Source organism: Chaetodon auriga, chromosome 15 (genome assembly GCF_051107435.1).
Source record: "Chaetodon auriga isolate fChaAug3 chromosome 15, fChaAug3.hap1, whole genome shotgun sequence".
Taxonomy (NCBI): Eukaryota; Metazoa; Chordata; class Actinopteri; order Chaetodontiformes; family Chaetodontidae; genus Chaetodon; species Chaetodon auriga.
In genome coordinates, this window is record NC_135088.1 from 7014935 (window position 1) to 7030894 (window position 15960).

Genomic DNA, 15960 nt, shown 5'->3' on the forward strand with positions numbered 1-15960 from the left:
CAATCAAATGCACTGACAAAGAAACTGAAAAGAAATCAGGTCTCTGTGTCACAGGTCTGTAATAAATCTATCCTTGCCTACCTGTATTTCTACTTATGTGCCTGTCGTCCTGTATGGCTTTGGAGGCAGGCATGAAGGGGGGCATGAGATTTTTTTAGTTGGATATCTTTAAAATCTGTTATGATCCCCAGTTTTTACACGAAGTGAGTGGTTGCTTCTGATGTTTTTAAGGCCATTTTCTCAAGAGCAAACCTTATCTAAGTATAAAAAATAATTGTAGGTCTTTTATCCATGTTTTCAAATGCAACTAGTATTATTTCACTATACCAGATGCACTTTTTGTCATCATAGCTTAAACACAAATTAATGACTTTATAGAGATTCCTACCTGACTCCTACACTGATGCTGCACTGTCCATTCAAGTCTTGGACTCATGATGAATTTAATCCAACCTGTCAGAAGAATGAGGATGATGAGTACCAGATAGTTGAATAAACTCTTAATCCAGTGTTTGATAGCTCAACATAATGACAGAATGAAATCACACTGGGACAACAAGCTCAAACATATATATCTCCCATTTCTTTCTGACACTTTAAAAAATGAAGTGGGACGAGATTAATCTGCTGCTTCCTTTGCTGTGACTGGGTCGTAAGAAAGTTCTGTGTTAATGGAGGTTATCTTCAGAGTCTATAATTTATGTCTCTACATTTATTCAGTAAGGGTCCACTAACTGTGTGTTTCTTGCATTGTTAAAATGAACATGTAAGCTCTTCCTGTAGACTGTTACAGATATGAATTTTCCTGCTCACACAAGTAGAATCTCAGTATTTCCTGCTCAGCAGTTCCTTTACAGTGGCCATACAGACATCTACACTCACTCACTCAGACTCAGCACAGACAGAAAGTGTGTTTGTGTGTGTCTAACTCAGATACCGGCCACTCAGTGATGTATGGACAGTGGTCAGTGGACTAAACATTTTCTCACTGTGGGCTGCAGGCTGCAGGGGTCTGCTTGGTCAGCACACAACTGCTCACCCTTATCAACACACAGGGAATACCTGCAGGACTGCCTCGGTTAGAAAGTCGTGATGAGTGTGTCTATGTAGTTGGGAGTTTGTGTGTGCCTGTGCCTCCAGGACAGACTAAGAAAGAAAGATACTAAAGTGTGTGTGTGTGTGTGTGTGTGTGTGTGTGTGTGTGTGTGTGTGTGTGTGTGTGTTTGTGTGTGTGTGGGCTGGTGTGTATCAAAGGATTTTACAGAAAGAATTTCCCCTGCCAGTCTGCAGCTTGTTTTGTTACATGGGGAAAACATCCCATAAAAGAAAATCGTTTTGACTATCAAGAGGAGCTGACAAGGGATTAAGGTTAATTTTAACATTTTCCTGGCTACATGGTCAAAAGGCATGTCATGCAACAAATCCCAGCCTCAGTGCAACCATATCAGATACCATCTGGATCAGCACTAAAACCCTCTGAATGCCTTCAAAGACAAGCGTCATACTTGTATACTTCCCTCATTTTCATGTTAAAAGATGATGGCAAATGTGCTCAAAGTACTGTGTAAGGCCAGAAACAGGTAAACACCAGGTAACTTACTGGAAAATTGCCAATAACTCCCCACTCTGCGGTGCTCAGCAACATCAATACATATATTTATACTTAAAATGGGCTGTCATTAAGTCAGTCCTGTTTAGCTGTTCGAGCCATGCTGTAATGGACGGAAGCTGTGCTTTTCATCAGTCCTTGATGGAGCAGGTAATTCACTCATCAAGTCATTAATCTAATTAATCACAGTGAACTATGTTCATAACACTGAATGGATTGGCATCGTTATCTCCGTAGGGACCTGTTCTCAGATCTTTCCTCTAGTTCTCGTCAAAATTCAAATTCATTTTTAATTTTTGCCTCCAGACCAGTTTATCCCTCTCTATGAGGTCGAATGTGTCCGTCACCGCTACTAATTCCTGTCCTGACACCCGTTTTAAAAGCTTTTTGAGCCTTAAATGCTATTATCACACATTTTCACAATTGCACTGGAGTTCTGAGACTAATTACTCTGCATAGTTTCTATCTTATCCTTATTCTACATACTTTTCAATTGTTTCTTTTTTAAGTTCTCTATTTGTGCTGTAACACCCAGATTTCCCTGTTGAGGGATTATCTCATTTGTCTCATATTTGTCTATTTAAGATCATTTTATTTGGAAGTTCTCTGTAAAGAGCATTTGGCTGTAATACTTAATGACAACAAATCCCACAATGTGTAGGTCTGTCTGCCCTGTCTGAACTCAGACTAAAAATCATTTGTCGTAAAAATACAGAATTATCACCAGCAAAAGTAAAACCACTTCAAACACACCAGGTAAATATGATCTGATGATGTGCCATAAGAGAGCTGTGAAGAAGCTGGGTGATGAGAGGCATGACTTCCCTGTCATATCTCCATGGAGAAAGCTTGATTGACTCTGCAGCGGTGGAGAATAAATAAGGGTTCCAATGTAAAGGTCCATGCGGTCATGTGTCATTGTCGAAGGCCAACAAAAGAAGTGATTTCAAGATTTGTATCACGTTTGACTCAAAAATAATACTGTTTGAATAGGAAGATGTGGGCGATGTACTCTACAACTTTGTTCTGCTTGTTAACTGTGCCCTTTTGTGTGCCTGTTTTCCACACTACAGAACATTCCTGTCCTCCCACTGAAGCTGCTATTTATTACTTCAATATTTAATTTACATGACAGAAAATGTGATGATTTTATCCCTTTGTGGCACACCTCCTGTAAGTTTATGGCTGTGGGAGCAATTATTCCCATGTGGCTTCACTGCGATTAGATTGCCCAGACTGTCGCATAATATTTGCTGAAAAGATGAGTGTGGCCTTAAAATGCAGATATTATGCATAAACTGGAGGAGACGAATCATTCCCCACTACAAAAACAATTTTTTTGAGTAGACATCTCAAAAAAAGGTTGTAGTTAGATAGTTTGAAGTTCGCAATGCTGCATTTAAAAGGAAAGATGTCGAGGATGGGATGGCTGAGTGTATTTACATCCAAGCCTAACAAACATGGGATCAATTATGGTTTCTACAACTGTAATAAAGAGAAAATACTAACCTATAAGCTCTATTAATATATATTTATTTTATATTAAAAGGTGCCTTGTGGGGTTATTTGGTCTTAGATGCATCAGGTGACCAGAAATTAATTCATTTCATTTATACATCACCAAATCTCAACAGTTGTTTCATGACACCTTCCATATAAAGTAGGTCTAGAACATAGTCTTTAATGTACAGAGACCCAACAATTGAAGCTCATGAAGTCATTACTACTGAGGACAAGAGGAAAACATGTCACAACTCTGAATTCAATTTTAAACAAGTCTATGGACTTATGCAGGATCATTAACCATCATAGTAATCACCAAACTTAAAAAGAGAGGCAGGCTATGACTAAAGGTGAAAACAACATCGGGTGTGGGATGTGCTCCACATGTGGAGCAAGGATGGCAGGAAGGGACAAGCAAGACTCATTATCGAGTAGCATTTCTTCTGGCTGTATTTGTACGTGTTGGCAACAGCACAGAGCAGAGTGGGAGGTTGAGAAGGGAGGGAAAAGAAGAAAATTAAAATGAAAGTGCGAGAAAGATACGATGAACTGGATAAAACTGAATCTCAAGTTTACTTTCTAGTGAAGGAAAGGAAATATAACAAGATATGTAGTCCCAAAACACTCCGTTCCCATGTGATTGTCATTCCTGATGGAGTAAGAGAAGATGAGTCAGCGATGAGCTCACACACAGACTACAAGTTTCTGTTATACTGTGTTTCTTGTACCATTAAAGTCATGATCCTTAAGATTTCTGTCCTGAATTAAACTCACTGTGGCTGGGAGCAGGTGGTCAGAAACTGCAGGATTTTTTCAGTTTACAAATGACAGAAATGAGTTCCTGTATGCGTGAGTCTTGAATAAGTCCGTTTACGTGACTGTGAACCCCAGCACATTCATTGGTGTTGCCATGGAGACACATACAAGGTACGGTAGGTCATAATGACAGAGCAGGACAATCATTTAGTCAAATGATCTACATAATCAAATCGAAGTGTTGGCCCAGCGCAAATCTCACAGGAGCAGGCAGTCTGGAACACGCATATTGTGGAAGTGGGAGGTAATGGTCAGAAATCCAGCAGGAGTGGGTGGGATGGGATTAAGAAAACAGTCCCACGCAGGCCTCCAATGTGCAGCCTGTCATCTGCAACCTGCTTCATTGAACAGCTCACTGCGGCTGCTCTTACTAGCCCCGTTTCCTTCTGCCATATTTAAAACTGGTCAAAATGCCAAACCGAACTGCCGTGTCTGTATGTTGAAGCAACCACAGTGAGTGAGTGCAAATACAATAAAAGCCACCCTGTGTTTTGCCAATTTAATGGTTTGAATGTGGGTTTGCATTATCAGCAACTTAATGCAGCTCTGATGTAAAGAAAGAGAAATTACAAACAGCAACGTTGGAATACAAGCATCCATCGTTTCCTGTCAATCCCCAGTGCATAATGAGAATCCAACTCAAGAATGGTGGACCCTGCCACTAACAATACAAACCTAATATACAGAGAAGTAATTACTGGGTAGAAATACAGTTAATGCCAATGTTTCCTTTCAGAAATATATACAGTACATCATATACGTTTCTATACATAATATTTACATTTTATTATATTTTAATCTTGAGCTACAGTGTAGCCATTTGGAAGACTGGAAGCCCCCAAGTTGCAGTGTGTACCAGAAACCTAAATCGATTGTTTCCAGCACAAAGTGAGATTGTTATATAGCACAAAACAAGGAAAACGTTTCCCTTTTTTTTTTAAATAATGCATAATTTCATTTTAGTCCCACTATTCCAGCTACAGAGACTTAATGTCACCTTGGTGTTACTCAGCAAAATTCAGATTCACCCATTATCAAGGCCTATTATCATTGCTTATCTTTGTCCTCAGTGTTCAGAACAAAATTCAAATCAAGTAATACCAGAGAGGGAGAGGACGAACAAGCAGCAAAGTTATGTTGCAATTAGAAAAAACAGGATGGAGGTGGACATAACTTTGAACGGAAGAGAAAAGGAAAGGCGAGAGAGACATCAGACATACACTATGTGGACAGAAGATGAGAGGTGATAAAGACATTGAAAAAGCAAAGAAAGGGATGGAATAGAGGAGAAGTCCAAGGCTTTTCTCCTGTCCAGTGCACATGATTGAGGAGTTCAGCAGAGATTATCCTCCATCAGACAACATTATACAAGCTCCACTTGAGTGAGTCCCTTTACTGCTCTTCTTCCAAAAAAAAAAAAAAAATGTGAAGACAAATACCTCAGCAGTCACAGGATGCACATCACTGTTTTGACCACTGCAAGAACGAATTCACATCTGTCATGTGAATAAAGTACGAATCATATTTTACATTTTGATTAATTAGGGGAGAAGTGGGTACTGTAAGAACAGTGTGAGTATGTTGCTTCCAGAAACCTGAAATAAACAGCTTTCTGTGGGTCAGAGAGCCAGAGAGCAAGCTATAGGTTCACTCACCACTGTGTTAAATCAATAGGTGACAGAGGCCAGCAAAGCAGGAATTAATGTATGTGAAAATGTCACAGATTATTACTTTTACATGCTTTGCTGATTAAACATTACAACAATGCAGCCGTCAAAGTGTGTGTGTGTGTGTGTGTGTGTGTGTGTGTGTGTGTGTGTGTGTGTGTGTGTGTGTGTGTGTGTGTGCGCGCGCGCACACTATCAAGTGACACAGATTGTTCCAAAAACCCAATTATATGCTGACATCAACAAAACACAGCTTCTGCTGCGCTATGAAATCCGCCTCCAGTCCCCAGAGAAACAGCACAGACTCTGACGGAGCTGAAGTCAAGATCTATTTTGTCAAGTTCACGTCAAGTCCACGATTGGAGCTGAAAGTGTGATGAGATCTTGAGGCGGTTAAGATAATTCAAGGCCAAGACCAAAGGGAGTCCCTTTCCAAGACCTAGACAGCACCAGACTTTGGTTTGTCTGTTCTGGGCAACTGGAGAAACATGACTGTGCAACATGGTGGACTCCAAGGAAGAGAATCCACTCCTTCTGTAGATATAAAGACCTCATTCTAAGGTAACGCAATCACAGTTCTTATTTTCAGGTGATTACACACTGAAGAAAACATTATCACTAATATTATATTCCATTTCTGCCAGCAGAGCCTCATAAATCCCACACACTGGCCCTTTAAGGAAACAAAGGCAATGCACACAATAACATTAGTGTTACATAAATGTTTATTGTTCAGCAATTCACTGCAAAACTAACCAACAGTTCATGAGAAAAGATTGAAAAGAAACACCAGTAAAGTGGTCATGAGCTACATTAAACGAAATGTCACCATGAATTAATAGAGCGGACATTGTGCAATTATATGATCCCACTCGATTATGGCTGTAATAATGATCGTCCATTTTTATTGACTAAATCTATTGATTATTTCTGCACAAGAATCAATTGTTTAATCTATTAAAAGTCAGACAAAAGGCAAGTCCCCAACAACAGTTAAAGACCAAAGGAATTCAGCTTATAATGAGATACAGACAAGCTGCAAATCATCACACTGGAGAAGCTAAAACCTACAAATGCTTATATTTGATAAATTACTTTTAATGATTAATCGATCATTTATTTCATTTCTCATTGATCAATAAAGTATTTCAGCACCACAGCAGATAGAGTATAATATGTATATGTATTATTAGAATCTTTCATTTACCAGGTCCTCCTTTCCTCTCCGTGGCTCAAACAGCACTTGCCCATATCATTATTTGCCATCTCCAATAGCAGCCAGTATATCTGAAAGCTGGAAACCATTCAAGCCATTTCAAGTGTTTACATTTTGGGCATTTAGCTGTCACTCTTATCCAGAGCAACTTTCTGTGAGTGCAGCAGGGGAATAAATGATCTAACATAGCAAACAACCAATACTGGCTAGACAGATACCTCTTAGTGAAAGGTAAAAAGTGCAAAATGAGAGAGGAGAAGGGTTTTTTCTTTCAAGCTGAGTATATATTAGAATGAGGTTGAGGAGGTAGATATGGGAGAGGGATTATGAGTCAGAAGCTGGAATGGTATTTCCTGACAATATGAGTTTCTGGTCTGGTACTTCACTGTGCACACCGCCTGTGGCAGTTCAGACATTTTGAAATGGAGCAGTTACTACAGTTAAAACTCAATTTAACTCATCAAAGAACAAAGAAACCATATAAGTTTGAGGTACTTGCTCTTGACTACTTTCATCTTCTGTTAGGTTATACTTCTACTGCACTACAGTTCAGAGGAGATTATTGTATGTCCTACATTTATTTGATAACTAGTTACTTTGCAGATTGAGATTACAAAAAATAATCAGTAAATAAAATATGATGTATGATTATGGATTAAGATAGAACTTTATTGATCTGCAGGGGGAAATTCACAAGCTACTAAGCTTCCAGCTGTAACATTAATGTGATGAACACATCAATGCATCAGTAATGATGCTTGAATAATATAATATCTATATTATTTTGGAAATAGGCCATCCTGCACGTGTACTTTTACTTTTGATACTGATGATACTGTTGTCGCGCTGATGATGCAAGATGACATCATCAAAACTGTCTCATGGATTGAATAACCTGTCAGTCCATATGACCACATGTTTACAACTCTCGGTTCCTTTGGAAAAAAAAAAAAAAAAAAAAAAAAAAAAAAAGCCAGTGTGAAAGCGAACCAGAACTGAAAGGCAACAATACATCACATTTTTCCTTGACCTCCAGCTGAACTGAGCTACAGGTGTGACAGCAAACTCATCCTGCTTTAACAGGACTGCAAAAAGTGGTTTTTCAAATGAGAACTGTTTTCCTTGCTCGAAAAGAAACTTTTGAAAAAGCATCCAGGTCAGAAACATTTTCCATCCCTGGAATGAAAAAGACATTGTCCAGCACCTGTCCAAATATCACAGCAGAGGAAGATATCAGAACAACACAGAACAGATTCAAGGTTTGGCATCCAAGTAAAAGTCTTTTCCTTCTTTTGATCATTTTAAAAACACTTCTTCAGCCATGCATCAGTCATCTCTGGCTCATGCGTGTCGTAGGGCACAGCTGCAGAGGAAGCTTTTCTTAATTAATGCTCAGCCATGGCCATTATCATCATTAAGAGCGAGGGGAGTTAACTGGCAGAATCTGTCTCCGTTTTCAGACTTGGACTAAAACAGGGTCAGCCACATCTGAGACCAGAAAATCTGGTGAACAAGGAACCGATTCTGTTGTTGTTGTTGTTATATGGAAATGGCAAGCATCTATATATTTTTATCTAAGTCTGTGTATGAATGCATTTTTCTTGTACATGTGTCTGCTTGTTGATGGATTGGGAGGAGACTGCAGCTCACAAAAGTCATCAGCAGTGGACAAAACAGAGCGGCACAGCAGTCTTGGAGGACATGAACTCCTGAACTCTGGATCCAGAAACATCTCTGAAGACCGAGAGGAGGAGCGTGTCCTTGAAATGGCTTTGGCACATTGGCTGCACAGTACGACACCGACACACTCAATATCTTCGTCTATCTCCATGTGTGCCATCTTGCTCTCTATTACTTTATATTTATCCATCTCTTCTCTTTTATCTGTCTCTAATAGCCCCATCTGTCTCTGTATGTCCTTCCCTCTATCCATCGTCTTCTCTCTCTCTCTTGCTATTAGTATCTATCCATGCTCTACAAACCACTCACAAATTAGTGCACTGCGAGTTGTGCTGTTCTGGATGTGTGGTTGTGTGTGAGATTGGTGATCTTGCAATGAAAAATCATTTTACACACAAACATACATCAGGCACTTTGTGCAAATGCAAAAAAATATAACGCACAGATACTAAAGCCTAAAACAACAGGCAGATGCAATCATGAGACATGAACGTGCATGAACACACTCATTTCATGGCCCAGCACGCACACATGCACAAATGTGTAGAAATGTAGAATTCTAACACATAGGCGCACATCAACAGACACACAATCATTCGTTCTAGTATGGCAGAGGAACTCTCAGCAGTCTGTCATTTCATTGATCTGAAGAAGTGGAGCAGAAAGGAGCGGAAGGTAAAATGCTGAGGTGAGGCTGCTAAACATGCTTCACAAACAACTGTGCACCACTATGCCACGTTTTAAACAGAGACGCGCTGGTATATATGAGCTGTGTTGTACCTGCCACCAACATGAACAACTACCAATGCATTTTAGTTGATATTTAATACATCTAGTGTTAAACTTTAAAATGCTCCACCTCATCAATGTCGCCTTTCTGCTGATGTCAAAAAAAAAATTAAGAGGCCATGTATGGGTCTTCAGAGCTGTTTTCTGTTCTAAACAATAGATTACCAAATAAAACATATCTGACGGAATTGAATCCAAGGTCATCTTTACGCCTGGACAATCTGAACCCTCTCTGACGTGCACTTAACAGTTCTCACCACAGCTATTGCTGGTGTTTTCGTGAATGGCTGCTTATTAATTGGAGCATCATATTTTTGACAGTGTCCTCTTTCTGTTTGGTTCTGTTTGGCTCCACCACATCCTTTTTGAAAATAAATGTATGCATTTAGGGTTTGGGCACGTTTTCCACAAGTCTGAAATCTGAAATTCTGTACCTGCACATATCTCTGCATCAGCCTGTGCAGTCTGCGCAACGACTGGGACAGTTCTGAAAAGTGTTGCACAAATTGTGAATAAATAAATAAAGAAACAAGGACTTTAGGGAGTGTATAAACTATCACAACAACATTTACACAGAGAGGAAAAACAGATCTTACATGTTCTGCTTTTAGGATTTATCAGCTAAGAGATACAGTATTTCCACACAATGTGCTCCCATCATCTCCGCCAAGCGTTATCTCCACCTTTAACAGTGCACACTTTCTGCTTCATAGATCTGCATTCTTTTGACCTCAAAGGCATTAGTCTCCATCTCCTCCCCATCATAACATCTGAAAGCTCTGCTGCACCCGTGGGAGCCGGCATGGCATTCCTATGGGAACGCTGCACTTTTCGTCTTGGCGAGGGGACTTTTTTTTTTCCCCACACATGACAAGGCCATGAAATATGACATTGACACACAGAAGCTGGTGCTTGTACAGATAGGCAGAATACAGAACAAGGTTTTACAAGCAAAAGCGTTCTGACGGGCAGGAACTGCTGGCCGTCACAACTGCTGCTGAGATGTGAGGTAAGGGTGCCATTTCTGTCACGCCACGCTGTTATGTAAATGACAGCCCACGTCAGTCAAGCACAGAGAGTTAAAGAGATAGAGAGTGAAAGGAGGAGTGAGGGTATAGGGGGAGGGGGAGCGCTGACACACTGGTCAGTGCATTTTAATGTCAATTAAAAAGCAGAACCATGACAGGAAACTCTCCATAAAGCCAGGGAGCTGTGACGGAGTGACTAATAGCAAGGACAGAGCAACGCCTCCCCTTCCCACCTCTTTGCTCCATCTTGTTTTTATGCCCTTCTCTCTCTCTCTTCCAGCTCTTTCTCAGTCTTTCGCTCATTTTCTCTGCATGTTGTTACTCTCAATTTCTTTCCCTCAGCAACTCCTTGACCCCCTTGTGCTCTCTAATTTCTCTGCCCTTCCTCAAGGCCAAAGATATGAAGAACATGGATATGGCTGTGGCCTTCACATGAGTCATGATAATGGCTGTCCCTCCTCTTGACCCCATCACCTCACCTTTCAGGTCCATCGAGAAGAACCAAATGCCAACTCTAATTTGCATAGAGCCCATTAGCTTCCCTCCAGTAACTCGAAAAAGGCTCTAAATCACCTTATTACGCACAGAGTAATTGGGAATTTGTTTCTTCCACTTCTATAGATGGGCTCCACACCTCTGGCAGGAAGTGAAGGACCTTAGCTCTCGGGCTCAGATGACAGCATTTGTAAACACTCGCCTTTGCTGTTGCAATGATATGGAACATAAGTGGATTTAACTGAGACATTACCAAATTAATTAATCATAGCACTTCAATATATTTTACATCATCTCCAATATAGATGTTATATACATTATTTATTCAGTGAAATGTTTGATATCAGTGTTTAAAAGGCTGAATGGTTTTCATGCAGATATAAGAGCAAGGCACTGAAATACATTTACACAGGACAGTCACAGGAAATAGGTTGGAACTGATTGGCAATTTACCGGTGCTTTCAACGCTTGTTTGACAGCAAAATCTTAACTACTGTTTGCAATATTTAGCAAGGCTTGATTTATCCATTGCCATCAATGCTTATTGGGTGTATGAAGGCTTTCAATGTGGTGCAATTTCTTTGATAAGGTTTTGTTGTATTCTTTAACAATAATGCAAGCTATGTGGCTAATTTTAATTTCTACATAGTCACAGTTAATGTGGTATTTTAAGTGCATGTTGTGTGTTTTATATTGATATTCCAATATAGTCCAATATGTCCACCAACACTTTCACAATAACTGTTCAGGGAGGGGAATTCTCTCTCTTTCTCTTTCATCCTCTGCATTACAGTGTGGACTTCCTACCATTTCACTAAAATCACATCATGTCTGTAACTTTATCTTGAAAATGCAATATATTGAGGTATATTAAAATGTATAACTTCACAATACTTTTAAAAAGACATCCTGCTTGGTAATGCAAGTACAGTGGCACACATGGGACATGATGGGGAGACTGAGCTTGTGTGGGCAAGTCCAGGTTGAGTGTTGGAAGGGCTTGTTGAGTCAGGTTGACCTAACTTGGGAAGAAGCTGTTACGGTGATAAAAAGTGATGTCTCAGAGGAAAGATTTAGCAAAATTTGGCAATGCATAGTAAGAACAAGAAAATGCCTCTCTTTCTGCTTCATAATATGGTCTCAAATTGTGCATCTGGCTTTAACTGGTCCCAAGAAGACACAAAGAGGCCACGGATGCACTCTGATAATTCTGATGATTATATTAATTAACAGCTGCTCCCAGAAATCCCAATCTCCCTTCATTAAAATGTATTAATTAAAAGAAAAGGCATGAAATATTACAGACCCCCAAAATCAAGATGAGAAGCATGAAAATACAACTGAATACAACATACAACTGAATTGAACATTTTGACCCTTTTTCATGTCCTTACTTTTTCCACTCTTTCTTGCTCAGTTCAACTCCCACCATGCCTCCCAGGCATGTCCATCAAAAAGGACTCCATGGTCCTCTCTGGTAGGTACATGGTACCCACCCATGTGAGAGGAAGTGGAATAAAATACAGGCTTTCACAAGTGGGGGAAAAAAAAAAGCCAAGCACAAGATTTTTTCCATTAACCCTCTAAACCCAACAACCCGCTGGTGAGTTTGAAAGACATGTTTTCTTATAAAATAAATAAAGAACAATAACTAAAACCAGAAATTATCTTTGAATTTTAACATTTCCAATGCTCCTTGAACAAATTATGCCCTCTGAATGCTTCAGCAGAGAAACATGACCAAATCTAACCTTAAGGAGGAGCAAAGCTGCCCACAAACTGTTCATAGTTTTAAAAACATTTTTTTTAGTCAAGATGTAAGAGGATGTAAGAGTGAGCTATGAGGTTATACCTACATTATGGAAAGGAAGTTACAGATATATAGTAAAGTTCAGGGTTAAACAATAAGCTTGTTAATAAGCTTGTAAGTTCTGCTTGTCACTCACTTGTTTTGCACAGTATCTTGAGTCACTGTGAATTTAGTTTCAAAATGAGTCCACGCACACTCGCCAAGAAGAATCCATGCTAATACAGTTGTACACATCAAAGAAGTGTTTGAATTAGAAAATTAGTCATGTTGAGCTCCCAGCATAAAAATGAAAAAACAAATTTCACATTAAGCAAAACCAACTTGACCTTTTGCCACATATCATCCACAAATGAATGTGGAATCTCTCTAATCGATAAAAATGGCTTCTATCGCAAACAATTTAAAAAAAAAAAGAATTAAACTGGTATTTGTAGTGCAAAGGTGGCATTGATGCATTCAAGGTTTGAAAGTGGAGTACAATCAGCCTGGCTGAAGGGTTCAGTGGATTATACCTGGAAGTGGATTATACATGGATTATACAACTGGAAGATAAAGTTAAATGCTAGTAGAAGCATGAAGGACACAGGTATTCAAAGGCCTGTGCAAGCCTCACATTGTGTGCCAGAGAAACGACCTGTTTATATGCAAATGCATATTTGTGTGTTAACAACACTACACACCAGCCAAAGACTCAGCCTTGACCAGATCAAACTAAAGCATTATCTCACAGAGGACTGTGGCCATTTGTTACGGATGTGTCAGATAACCTGAGCAGCAGCACATCACAGAATTCAGTGATCCTGCATTTTCTCCTGTTAACACTACGAAACCACTTTGGCCACTTCAGAAGGCGTGACAGCAAAATAAAAGGACACAATCTTGGAAAGATAATCAGCAAAGAGCCCCACAGTGTTTCACAACCTCAAACAAACACAGGCGCACAAGTGGTGATCTCAGAGCTGGGGATCTATCAGGCTGGGGCAGAGTATTTTATGCCTTTATTTCCCTCGGCGCAATGGGAGATATGACAAGAGGTCAGCGTGGAGGATGCTCAAACAAGATGCTCCCGCCTTACTGCCAGTGAAAGCAGACAGAATGAAAAGATGATTGGTTTCTCCGAAAAGTCTGAAGATAGTTCTGTCTGGAGTTCAAGAGAGTATTAGATTACTGCTGAGCAATGGACTTGTGAAATGTAGCCAAGGGGTAATTTGCACAGGTAGATGGCGAATTTGTGCCAACGTAACACAATCAGAGAATTTTGATACGATAAGTCTCTCTACAGGTTGAAGGCAGACAAAGGAGCACACGAAGAGAAAGCTTTGTTCATTTTCAGATAATGAGGGACAAACATGTATCTCACGGACAGGTGTTTTCACTGCCAGACGATAGCTAGGCATTACTTTAATTACCCAGTCCCATTTTATCTCAGCCCTCTAACACTGGTTGAAGGCAGTGTGACTTCTACTCACAAAACAATATTGCAAAATTCCATTTTAGACATTTATTGGACATACAACTTCTATTTCAATCAGATATTCCACTGATTTTGGGAACTGTAGACTTTGGTAAACCCATTTCAAGCACCAACACAATTGATTCACACGAGTAAAGGAATGTTTTCACAAAAATCTCGACTTCAACTTTTCAGCCTTAGGGCCAAATTATCTCTTTTCAAAGGGCTCTAGGACAAATGGGTGCCTTATTATACAGAGAAAATGCTCTTAGAACCCAGACTGAAATTTTATTGTTCTGGAATAAGCACACACTCTTGTGCAGTGATGTACACAAATGCATCTTTAAATGTGAAAGCTGACAAGAAACAAAATGCACAGACGGTAAGCATTAGGGGCATCCTGCACCATTCTACATGGTAAGGAATGGAACTCATGTTATTTAAAGCCTGATCCATTTCCAATGATTTATTTGTCTGACAGCTGTGCCTCATTGTGTGTCCGTGTCAGCATATGTACTAGCAATGCAAGCACACCTGCACCAACTGAAAAAATACATGCATTTCAGTGACCTTTCACAGATACATACCTCTAAAGTGCTGCTGTTTGTTGAAAACTATATTTGAATTTCAGTACTCTGTTGACATTGGAGATAAAGGGAAGCTGCCAAAATCCAGTCCAAAATCTTTGCTGCCACAGCAGTCAGACTGACTCTCCTCCCATGGATATTATACAATACACCACACAGCACTGCTCAAACATTATAGGAAACAATCAAAGGAAAGGCGGGACGCATTATTTTCTTAATGCAGAGCTATAAACCTATCAAACATAATTAAACTGCTCCATTTAGGTTAATATAGGCCTGCTTTAAGTGTGCGCTGTGCAGCAGTAACATGTAGGAAAAAATAACAGAAAAGCTTGGATTTGTAGATACTCAATATTAAAAGACTGATAGGGATTGGGGACAAAAATGGGACTGTGACGTCCTGAGTGAGTATAAGCCATTAAGTGCACTACCTTCAATAAAAAAGGTAGGAACATATTCCAATAATTCACATACTTAAAAGAACAGGACAGTGTTTGGCTGGTATCATTGGTTTTGGTTTTCATAATAGTCTCTTGTGCACCAGATGGTTAGTCAGCATGGACAGCCAAAAGAGGTCCTGTGGACCAATCAGTCACTTGGCAACCAACATTACCAGCGTTCAGCCACTTGCACATGCAGCGACAAGAAGAGCATCGAGAATGGCCCAGGAGGAAGCGATTTGTCTGAGATGGGGCCTCCCACTCTGTTGCAGCACACATCAAAACAAAGCTTTATTGTTCTATCACCGTTTACAACATAATTACAAGAGGATTTATGCCACTGCTGTCCCTCAGCTTTGCCTTGAGTGCAGAGTTTCCACATAGTTGGGTGTCCTTGCAGAAGTGCCTGCTGCCTGCACACCTGGCACACCAGGGGAACCAGATTAGGATGGCATATGCAGCAGTTACTGGATGGCCTCTGCAAATGTCTGTCTTGGGACGGGCAATAAAACAGTGAAGCAATCCAGTCTCACACTATTTTACACACCCTTTGCTCAAACAGCACACACAAACACACACACACACACACACACACACAGAAGTGGAGAATGTGCGTGCACCGACATGAAAACAAATTTCATATGAAATTCACACTAACACTTATTTCACAGTTCAAGGAGGTAAGATAAAAAAAGAGTCCACGTGGTCAAAATCTTTTTTTGATAACATACATGTCTGTCTTAGCAATTTGGGACTTCTGGTAGTGTTTTGTTCCCTGTTTGGAGATGTGTTGAATTTTATACATTTTCAATACTTCCACACTGATATGTTGCTTCCTCACATTAACCTGCCATCCCAGGGCCTCCC